This window comes from Leucopleurus acutus (genome assembly GCF_964270905.1).
Source record: "Leucopleurus acutus genome assembly, chromosome: 9".
Taxonomy (NCBI): Eukaryota; Metazoa; Chordata; class Mammalia; order Artiodactyla; family Delphinidae; genus Leucopleurus; species Leucopleurus acutus.
In genome coordinates this window covers 25,861,244-25,873,713 of record NC_139144.1, presented here as the reverse complement: position 1 = coordinate 25,873,713, position 12,470 = coordinate 25,861,244, and positions in this window count along the sequence as shown.

The window sequence follows — 12,470 nt, the reverse complement described above, 5'->3', positions numbered from 1 at the left end:
GAGGAAGTAACTGATTACACATGACTTTGGAGGTATTCCAGGACCTTCAGAGTAATTCAATCATTAATAGCATCATGAAGCTTTTCACCACACAGGCATGATTTCTGTCCTAATAGAAATAAAAGAGAATCCTTTGTGGTACACTGTGCGACTGCCTTATTGTTGAATAATGTCAAGGATTAATGCCTTAATGATTGGCAAGCATGAAAGTATAAAAACTCCAAATCATAATCTTTATTTAAATCCATTGATTGAATTTAAGGAAAATTCCATGAGGCATCCAACAACACAACCGTAAGCATGACACATTTTAACGTTTATAGGTAAAAGTTATGAATAGAATATATACTCACATTTTATAGAGCAAAATATGAATTATATATCATTTAAAACATTTATAAACATCACAGGGCTATCTCCAGAAAATGTCAAATCCTAAGAATTAGTTTAATTGTCAGGGAACTCAGGGTTGAACTGCCCTAGGAGGGAAATGAAATGTTTTCCTTGTAGCCCAGATAACAATCTGAACTCTGAGTCTGTGCACAGTGTGTGCACTTGCGTGTGTGTGCGTGTATGTGTTCATTCTTTGTGACTAGGGGACATGTTTTGGTAGCAAAATATAATAGTAGAAGTGTCCTGCTACCCATTAACAACAGGATATGGACACTTGCCTGGCACCCTTATTTTGTGGAGACAGCACTGTCAAATCTCAAGGTTTGGGGAGCACACTGTTTTCCTTACCAATAGTTATTTTTAAGAGTGATTTTTCCAGTAGTATTGACAAAATATAGCCATTAAAAAACACTAGCTCAACTAACCACTACATTTTTTCAGTTTTGATCTAACCTTTGTTACCAAGTCAGGAAAACCAAGTCAATCAGCAACTTTCCTTCTTTTCCTTAACTGTAAATAAATTAGGTTTTAAGAAATCCCAATTAAACTTTATAAGGTAAATTCTCAATATACTAATAATAAGCTGAAAAGATTACCCTGGGATTTATTTGACTTTCTGTGTCCTGTAGAAAGCTTGGCTTAAAAGGTAACCCAGTTTGTATTGCCACTAAAAAATCTCTGGATAAAAAAATGAATGAAAGTCCTTGGGATTTTTCGAAATCAAGAAGGATCTACTACATTTTCAGAAGAAGCAATGTTTTATTATTTAATTATACTATCTAGTGAATCATTATTTAAATGTTGCTCTAGTGTTTGTTTGAAAATTTCTTTGTTCAGTATTCCCACTCTGAAAATAATACATGTTTATTCATAAAGCATACTGCACTCACAATGGAAGAACTCTTACCTTGTCGTCTATAAGCATGTACAGTGCAATTTTAGAATTGGGGTTTAGAAGATTAACAATAAGTCAACCTTAGTGATTTTCAAAACTGTAATGGCAATGTTGTAGTAGTATGCATTTTGAGTAAGACAGAATTATGTAGCTAATAATTTAAAATTACTCAATGTAGCCACTAGATGGCAGTATAAGCCTTTGGATTCTGAATATGAAATACAACCTGAACAATTTTAAAATTATATGTTTGATAATAGCTTTCACTAAATCACCCCAAAAGGAAAAATCTGAGGCAAAAAGTCAACATTACGGTATAAAGTATTTCTGAGTTGTGTTCCACTTTGGTTTGGTATTTTCCTTTGGGAAATTAAACAAATAATTATCTAGTAAATTGTAGCTATAGTTAATAACTTCAATTTATTTTATTTTACATATTCACTAAATATAAAAATAGCAGGATGTATTTATTACTGAGTATAATACTCAATAATGATGTCTAAAAAATTGAGATTATTATTATTTAATATATACTGTACTTTCAGTGCTGTCATTAAATTATATCAATGAAAAAACATAGCTTTTTTTTTTTTTAAATTTTGGCTGCTCTGGGTCTTAGTTGCAGCATGTGGGTTCTTAGTTGTGGCAGTATGTGGAATTTGGGATCTAGTTCCCTGACCAGGGATTGAAACCAGGAGCCCTGCATTGGGAGCGTGGAGTCTTACCCACTGGACCACCAGGGAAGTCCCTTGCTCATTTTTAAAATGTGAGTATGCTTGTTGCAAGTAAATTTTCACCATATGCTTATATGGCAATCAAATGTAGAGGTTTACACATCTGATCCAATGACAGATGGAGCTCACATTCTCCAAATCCCATAAAAATGATAAAATAAACAAAAATGAGAAGTATCTATAGGATTGTTGGAGAATATAAGATGTTAGTGCGACAAAGCACTGAAGAATTGTTGGAAATTGTAAAATAGATGGAATTCAATGGAAAGAAATTTTTAAAAAGGATATACAGTCATCCCTTGGTGTCTGTGAGGGATTGGTTCTAAGACCTCCTGCAGATACCAAAATCTGTGGATACTTAAGTCTCTTACATAAAATGGTGTGTACTGGCATACTACATACATACACACACCCTTCCGTATAAGTCAAATCACCTATAAGTCAAATCACCTATTACGCTACCTAATACAATGTAAATGCTAATGTAAATAGTTGTAATTACAATGTAAATACTATGTAAATAATTGCCAGCATGTGGGAAATGCAAGTTTTGGTTTTTGGAATTTTCTGGGATTTTTTGGGGGGGGCTAGGGAGGGGGACGGGATGGTATTTTTGTTCCGAGGTTGGTTGAATCCACCCATGCAGAACCCATGGATGCAGAGGGCCGACTGTATGTGCTCTGAGGAATCAAAGACGGGCCAAGAACGGGGCACCAGAGAAATGAATAGATTATTTTCCCCACCAATCATGGAAAAAGCTGAGTCTGGAACCATGACTGGGTAGTCTAACAAGTAGGGGATTTAGAGACTGTGGAACTGTGGGTACACAGCCATGTGCAAGAAGAACAGCTGGCTGTGGTGTTTACTTACAGATTAAAGCTGGTCCCCCAATATTTTCTACATTAAATAAATGATGCACCTTGGAAGCTCCTACTTTGGGTATCGGGGTTGGAAAGAGACTCTGGCTATATATAAAGTATTTCAGAACCACCACAAAGTATTTATGAAATGAAATTACTTCTGTAACAGGAAGGGAAAGTCCCAGAGTTTAACACAGGAAGTTATTTTGTAGCTGGAACAATTGTGTTCTGGGTCAATAAACACTGTAGTTCACACTTTTGTGAGTGACGATGCTAAGAGAACTTAGGTTTCCTTAAAAGGCCAATGTGGTTAAGCAAAGACAGTAAGTCTTTTACAGAATATTCTTCATTAGAAGTGCTATGTTTCAAAATAGCTTAATTTCTTGCACTACACAATTCAACTTTTCCTTTTTAAACAACTTTTTAAGACTTTGAGTTAACAGCTTAACTGTTCACTGTCATATTTAACATAATAACTTTTGCTCAACTGATTTGTCAAAAACTTTAAGTACTACCAGGAGATTACTAAAATTTTAATATTAGCTAACATTTTTTTTTGGCTGTACGCAGGCCTCTCACTGTTGTGGCCTCTACCGTTGCGGAGCACAGGCTCTGGACGCACAGGCTCAGTGGCCATGGCTCACGGGCCCAGGTGCTCCGTGGCATGTGGGATCTTCCCAGACCGGGGCACGAACCCGTGTCCCCTGCATTGGCAGGTGGACTCTCAACCACTGTGCCACCAGGGAAGCACCTAGCTAACATTTTTGAAAGCTTACTATGTGTCAAACGTTAAACTAAAAAGCTCTTTAGATTTATTTTTTAAATTAATTATATAATCAATGACACAGGTAGTATACTATCACCATAAGAGACCTACAGTTAAATCTAGTCAATTCTTAGTGAGTTATAATTCAGATATGTCAGTTTCCCAATCCATGCCCATACTATTTGTGGTAGACAGAGTAATAGCTTCCCAAATCCCTGCCAAAGACTTCTATGTCCTAATCCCCAGAACCTGTGAATATGTTATATTACGTGGCAAAGAGGAGTGAGGGTTGCAGATGGAATTAAGGTTGCTAACCGGCTGACTTTACAATAGGAAGATTATCCCAGATTATCAAGGTAGGACCAATGTAATTAACCCGAAGTGTTATTGAAAGGGGAAGAAGGAGGCAGAAAGAACCAGAGAGATGGCAGCATGAGGACTCAGTCCACTGTTGCTGGCTTTGAAGGCAGAGAAAGGAGCCACAACCAGGAAATGTGGGTGCCTTCTAGAAGATGGAAAAGGCATAGAAACAGATTTTCCCCTAGATCCTCCAGGTAGGATGTACTTCTGCAACATCTTGATTTTAGTCAGTGAAACCCATTTGGACTTGTTAACTACAGCTCTGTAAGACAATAAACTTGTGTTGTTTCAAGCTATTAAGTTTGTGGTAATTCATTCCAGCATCAACAAAAAACTAATACACTTATTATACTTTCTTTTTTCCTCTTTCTCACCAAAGCAAATTACTGAGTCCACTAACACACATCAGAGATGCTTTCCACCATACTTACTGAATCTGGAAAGTTTTCCTGTGAAGCCTTTACCTACATAAAACCCTGAACCTTCCAAATGAGTTGTGCTTTATGAAGAAGCCCAGAAATGACAGATATCTATGAGACATTTAAGAATTATGCTCTCAGGCTTCCCTGGTGGCGCAGTGGTTGAGAATCCGCCTGCCAATGCAGGGGACACAGGTTTGAGCCCTGGTCCGGGAAGATCCCACATGCCACGGAGCAATTAAGCCCGTGTGCCACAACTACTGAACCTGTGCTCTAGAGCCCACGAGCCACAACTACTGAAGCCCATGTGCCTAGAGCCCGTGCTCCGCAACAAGAGAAGACACTGCAATGAGAAGCCCGCGTGCCACAACGAAGAGTGGTCCCCGTTCGCCGCAACTAGAGAAAGACCCAACACAGCAAAAAATAAATAAGTAAAATTAATAAATTTATTAAAAAAAGAAAGAAAATTACAGGCCAATATCACTGATGAACGTAGATGCAAAAATCGTCAACAAAATACCAGCAAACAGAATCCAACAGCAGATTAAAAGGATCATACCACATGCTCAAGTGGGATTTATCCCAGGAATGCAAGGATTCATCAATATATGCAAATCAATCAATGTGATACACCATATTAACAAACTGAAGGATAAAACCATATGATCATCTCAATAGATTCAGAAAAAGCTTTCCACAAAATTCAACACCCATTTATGATAAAAACTCTTCAGAAAGTGGGCATAGATTGAACCTACCTCAACATAATAAAAGCCATATATGACAAACCCACAGCCAACATCATTCTCAATGGTGAAAAACTGAAAGCATTTCCTCTAAGATCAGGAACAAGACAAAGGTGCCCACTCTCACCACTACTATTCAATATAGTTTTGGCTGTTTTAGCCACGGCAATCAGAGAAGAAAAAGAAATAAAAGGAATCTAAATTGGAAAAGAAGTAAAACTGTCACTGTTTGCAGATGACATGATACTATACATAGAGAATCCTAAAGATGCTACCAGAAAACTACTGGAGCTAATCGACGAATGTGGTAAAGTAGCAGGATACAAAATTAATGCACAGAAATCTCTTGGACAGCTACATGTAAAAGAATGAAAGTAGAACACTTCCTAACATTATACACAAAATAAACCCAAAATGGATTAAAGACCTAAATGTAAGGCCTGACACTATCAAAGTCTTAGAGGAAAACATAGGCAGAACACTCTATGACATAAATCACAGCAGGATCCTTTTTGACCCACCTCCTAGAGTAATGGAAATAAAAATAAAAATAAACAAATGGGACCTAATGAAACTTAAAAGCTTTTGCACAGCAAAGGAAACCATAAACAAGATGAAAAGACAACACTCAGAATGGGAGAAAATATTTGCAAACGAAGCAACTGACAAAGGATTAATCTCCAGAATATACAAGCAGCTCATGCAGCTCAATACCAAAAAAAACAACCCAATCCAAAAACGGGCAGAAGACCTAAACAGACATTTCTCCAAAGAAGACATACAGATTGCCAACAAACACATGAAAAGATGCTCAACATCACTAACCATTAGAGAAATGCAAATCGAAACCACAATGAGGTATCTATCACCTCACACCAGTCAGAATGGCCATCCTCAAAAAATCTAGAAACAATAAATGCTGGAGAGAGTGTGGAGAAAGGGAATTCTTTTGCACTGTTGGTGGGAATATAAATTGATACAGCCACTATGGAGAACAGTACGGAGGTTCCTTAAAAAACTAAAAATAGAGCTGCCATATGACCCAGCAATCCCACTCCTGGGCATATACCCTGAGAAAACCATAATTCAAAAAGAGTCATGTACCACAATGTTCATTACAGCATTATTTACAATAGCCGGGATATGGAAGCAACCTAGATGTCCATCAACAGATGAATGGATAAAGAAGATGTGGCACATATATACAAAGGAATATTACTCAGCCATAAAAAGGAATGAAATTGAGTTATTTGTAATGAGGTGGATGGACCTAGAGCCTGTCATACAGAGTGAAGTAAATCAGAAAGAGAAAAACAAATACCATCTGCTAACGCATATATATAGAATCTAAAAAAACGGTACTGATGAACCTAGTAGCAGGGCAGGAATAAAGACACAGACATAGAGAATGGACTTGAGTACACAGGGAGGGGAGGGGAAGCTGGGACCAAGTGAGAGAGTGCCATGGACATATATACACTACCAAATGTAAAATAGATAGCTAGTGGGAAGCAGCTGCATAGCACAGGGAGAACAGCTCGGTGCTTTGTGACCACCTAGAGGGGTGGAATAGGGAGGGTGGGAGGGATGCTCAAGAGGGAGGGGATATGGGGATATATGTATGCATATAGCTGATTCACTTTGTTGTACAGCAGAAACAGCACAACATTGTAAAGCAATTATACTCCAATAAAGATGTTTAAAAAAAAATAGATTAAGTGGTTTAGTTCCATGAACAGTACCTGAAGAGATTAATGAAGACTAATTATGTTATGGTTCCTATATATTTCCTATTAGAATAAAAGAGTCATGATTCCTGAAAAGAAATTGTACTTTATGTGATTATTTAGTTGAAACTCAATGGGAAAAGAACACTGAAATATCTCAGATCTGGAGTCCTGGGTCTGTTTTATATGAACCTCTAGCTAGTAGCAGCAATTTAAACTATTTTTTCTTGTGTACAACACATTGTCAAAATCATCCTTCTGTGAGGACAATGAAAAGATATAAATGGAGAAAGATTTTGCCATTGTGCTTCCTATTCATCTATCTGCATTTTAAATGCCTGCCAGAGCACTTGAGTAAGAAGACAACGAAAGCAAGACAAACAGGTCAGAGACCTGACCTACCTTCCTCATCTTGCTACTTAACAATGAGTGAATGGTAAAGCTTAAGAAACTGAATCTCAGTAGTTTTAAAAATTTGAAAATTGTAGAAATAGGCAAAGAAGATGTACTCTAGCCTCAAGCATTGCTGGAAAACAAACAAAACAACAAAAGATAACTATTTACATAAGATAAGGGGGAAGATTTTGAGTGATAAAAATTTATAAATAACCTCAGAAAATAATTTATTCAATTATGTCTACTTCAATGGAGGATGATTTTCATACAGAAATTCTAATTACTGGTTGTTTTCTTCCTTAGTTATAAACTTATAGTCTGGGGAACCTAATTTTTTCATTCATTTAACATAATTTGTTGAAAGAACTGTAGGACACTGGCTACGTATTAATTCATCACATGGTCTTTGCCCTCGAGAATTTTTCTACATAGTTATCACAAACACAGTTGTGGTCCATATGATAAATGCTGAGATAAGTATAATAACAGAATCCGAGAACACTAGGAAACCTCACAATATTAATATTTGAGTTCAGGTTTGAAAGATGACTTGCAATTTTCCAAGCATTTTAAGATATGCAAAGTGATGAACAACAGATTCAGTGCAACAGTGATTCAGAGCACAGGGCTATGCAGGATGACGTGGGAAGAAGCTGGATATATAGGGGTCTGAAAGATTACAGAGTTTTGTATGAAAGTAACAATAGGTGCTACAATGTATATATATATATATACTGTAGTCTAAAATGTCATTGCTGGTTGTGGTGCGAAGGGTCTCTGGTAAACTTGACCTTTTGGGGATCTTAGCTGACGGAAGCTCCCTCATCTTTAATACAGGGCTTCTGAGATAGCCCTGGGCATCAGTTTGCAGCTGCAAGCCTGGACTAGAAACTATTCACATCACTTCTGCCCACATTTTATTGGCCATAACTCAGTGACTTGGCCATGTCTTATAGCAAAAAGGCTTTGCAATGTGGTCTAGCTGTCTGCCAAGGGGAAAGGAGAATGATAAATAGTTGGCTTGTCTTTGCCATCAGTGGTGATTTTCTCATGTTGGGGAGTCTCACCATCAGATCTGCTACTTTGAAGATCACTTGGGTACAATATAAAAGATATGATAGGGTAGAATAAGACTTGTAGGAGGGAACCTAGGTCAGACACTGGCAGCATCATAGGAAAAGAGGTAAAATATAGAAAATATTTCTGAGAGAATAAACCAGATTTGGTGACAGACTGAATACTGAACTGAGGTACAGAGAGGGGTAGAAAATGACTGAATATTTTATTGAGAGAATGTACCAATGGTGATACTACTAACTAAAGTTAGGAACATGTCAGTTGAAGCAGGATTACATATGAAAGAAAGAAGCATAGTTTGGAAATGCTAAGTTATTAGTATTTGCAGGACGTCTGAGTGGAGATGTCCAGGGGGAGAATGAAGTCACAGATCTGAATCTTAGATGAATACAGGAGGTGTGCTTTTTTGGGGAAGGGTATTCAATAGTTTATAACTATGAGACCAGAAACAAACACCCAAGGAGATGTCATGGAGCAAAATAAGAATCCGGCAGGTCAGAGTTCTCCTACGTCTATGAAAAATTAAACATTGGACTTTCCCTGTTGGCAATTATAATATTCTTTCTCATTCAGTTGTTGTAGGATTAAATCAATCACATGATGAATTTAAAATACTAGTCTTAGTGTCTGACTAAAGAATTTAATAAATGGTAGCTGTAACAATAATATGAATGATAAGAATGGTAATCACCAGTTGACTCTGAGTGCCTTTGACTGCTGGGTGGGGAGGTCGCCACTGTCCTTTCTCATCTACCTCTGCTTTTACTAATTCTGCTCCGTTCTGCAAGCAGTGCTTGTCCCCACACGCTACAGAATTGTTCTGCAGTAATTTCTCTGAAGCTAAAGGAAACTGCCCCTTGCACTGATTGCAAATTCTACACAATTATTCTTCACAGTGCTGCGCCTACTGCCTGCGATTGTAATGGCCTCTCAGAGAATTTTAATGATAATATTCTTTATCAAGTGATTGCTTTGTCCATGGTTGCCACATTAAAAAACACAATTAAAATTAAAATCAAAGCCAAAAATCTGTGACAAATGTAGCAATATTTTTTGTGATAGAAGGAACAATATGTCTAAAGGAGCTTTCATGCTGTTGTATAATGTACCTATGCCTTAAATTTGATTCCTCTGAGTGTTCAATTAATGTGGAAACAACAGACAGCCATTTTATCTCCTTTCTTGAATTTTGCTATTACATTGACCATTAATGCATTTTTTGTTCTACCCAGGCTCCTCTCTGTTAAAAAAAATAAGCTATTTTATCATATGAGATAATACATTTAAAAAAAAAAACTAAGCTGATTTTAAAGTGCTGTTCAAAGTTTTTTTTCTTTTAAATGAATCACAGACGAATTCATTTAGGACAGTGATGCTGATTTTACCAATCTATTCACTAAGTCTCTGCTGGGTGTAAAGAATATGCCCCCAGGAGCTTGACAGCAGGGAAACGGAAGGGTCCCTCACTCTAAAATTATGGAAAGCCTGATCTGAGATACATAAAATCTTGAAACTAACTTAGAAACACAGGTTGACCCTCTAAGCACAGCAAGACAAGACTAAAGCTAAGGAATGGCTGGGCCATTCAAAAGGGTGGATGTGGGCAGACTGCCAGTCAGATAAGCTCATTTTTCCAGGAGATAGGGGACCAAAGACCAACTCTCTCTCAGTGACAGATATCATGTAAATTGTGGAGATTGCTATCTCTGGTTATAGCCTGATGTCATTAAACATACAAATCATACAAATTACTTTCCTTGTTCTGATTGCATGATCATCAAGCCATCTTTTGAGGATAATTTGGCTTCTCATGGCTTTTCTGATAGAGAATGGAACATTCTGACCAGAGGATGCATATCTTCATCGTCTATCCTCTTGGCAGATATATTTCTCAATATAAGTTAACATATTAGGCAATTTTGTTATAGTTCATTTTATGTGAGTGAGTTTGTGTGAATCTCTTCGAATCATCCATTCTGTGATGACAAAAAACTAACTTCCGAGACTGCAAAATGGAAGCTCAAACCAAAAACCAAGGGATGTTTGGTCCTGTGAGGTCTCTTGGGAGAAAGTCAACAAAGAGATATTCCCCTTTAATCATCCCTACAGCCAATGCCATTAAAGCATCAAGGCTGACAGATGGAATAACTTCAGTATAAAGGAATATTGACAATTTGCAAGCACAGGTTTTAATTTCAGCATTATAATAGCCGACACTTATGGAGTCTGAGCAAAATTAAACTGTTCAGCTCAAACAGTTAAGAAGCTGCAGGTTTTATGGGCCTGAACACTTTTAAAAGCACAAGTATTTATTGCTTCCCCAGCCAGAACACTGTGCCCAATCCTCAGTTCTCTCCCTTCCCCACTTTTACCCTTAGTGAAACATGATTCTAATGTCTCCAGGGACAGCTCTATTACTTGGCCTCAGAAACAATTTTTTTAAAATACCCACCAAATATAAATTCCCTTAAATATAACTGATTACTATCTCATTCACACACACACACACACACACACACACACACACAAAACCCCAAAACCCCCGAAAACTTAAATTACAATATTTAAAACCTTATTTTAAAAGAGTGAAAATACATATTTTTAACTTGGCTCATCTATTATCTTCTATACCACCCACTGAAACATAATAGTACAATGGTCTAGTTAAAGACTCAGAAAAAAAAAAAAAAGACTCAGGATATTTCACAAAACTGTTTGGATCAATAACGATTATTTTGTACCTTAACAGAATGTACTATATATACTTGAAAAAATTATTTGAAGTACGTTAATTTTATTTTTTATTATTTTTTTTTTGTGGTACGTGGGCCTCTCACTCTTGTGGCCTCTCCCGTTGCGGAGCACAGGCTCCGGACGCGCAGGCTCAGCGGCCATGGCTCACGGGCCCAGCCGCTCTGCGGCATGTGGGATCTTCCCGGACCAGGGCACGAACCCGTGTCCCCTGCATCGGCAGGCGGACTCTCAACCACTGCGCCACCAGGGAAGCCCGAAGTACGTTAATTTTAAATAAAAATGTGACAGGAATAAAATTAAGTTGTTCCACACATGTGTGAAGATGGAAAAATGAACATTATGGGTCTGGTGTATTAGTCCCCCAGTACTAATTATTTTCAGAAAAATTGTATGTATCTCTGACTACTGTTACTCAAGAGTCCATTTCATGCAGCAAACACCACTGAAATATTCTAACAAGCACACACAATTTTATATATATATATTTTTTAATTAATTAATTTATTTATTTATTTTTGGCTGCGTTGGGTGTTTGTTGCTGCGCGGGCTTTCTCTAGTTGCGGTGAGCGGGGGCTACTCTTCATTGCAGTGTGTGGACTTCTCATTGCGGTGGCTTCTCTTGTGGCAGAGCACAGGCTCTAGGCGCGTGGGCTTCAGTAGCTGTGGCCTGTGGGCTCAGTAGTTGTGGCTCGCGGGCTCTAGAGCACAGGCTCAGTAGTTGTGGTGCACGGGCTTAGTTGCTCTGCAGCATGTGAGATCTTCCCGGACCAGGGCTCGAACTGGTGTCCCCTGCATTGGCAGGTGGATTCTTAACCACTGTGCCACCAGGGAAGCCCCACAATTATATTTTTAATTTGTAGTTTTCAGCAATTACCAGAATGGGAAAGCCAAGCCTTCCTGGTATTTTTTGCAGGTGGTAAGTATTAATGTTAAATGTTTATAATACCTTTGAATGGCCACAGGAATATTCACAAAGGAATTGAAAAATCAGATACGTCTTTCAGAATCACTGCATTTGTAATCTCTCATTTTAAGATCAGGTGGAACATAAAGTTGTATTCTGTGAGGTTAAAAAACTGAATGATTCTCATAGTTCTACTTTCTCAAGATAATTCTTGAATTTGAAAATGACTACTTTTGCCATCACTGCATATTGATTTTGACGAAGAATATTAATATTAGCATGCCAGTACTGAGGGGGAAAACTGATACATACTTCAAAAATAAATACAAGATAATAATGAAAACAGAAAACTACAGTTATCTCTCAAAGATTCTTGTGACAAGTGGAAATGTGCCTATTGTCAAGGTTTGGTAACACTTGTTTTCTAGTATGTATATAT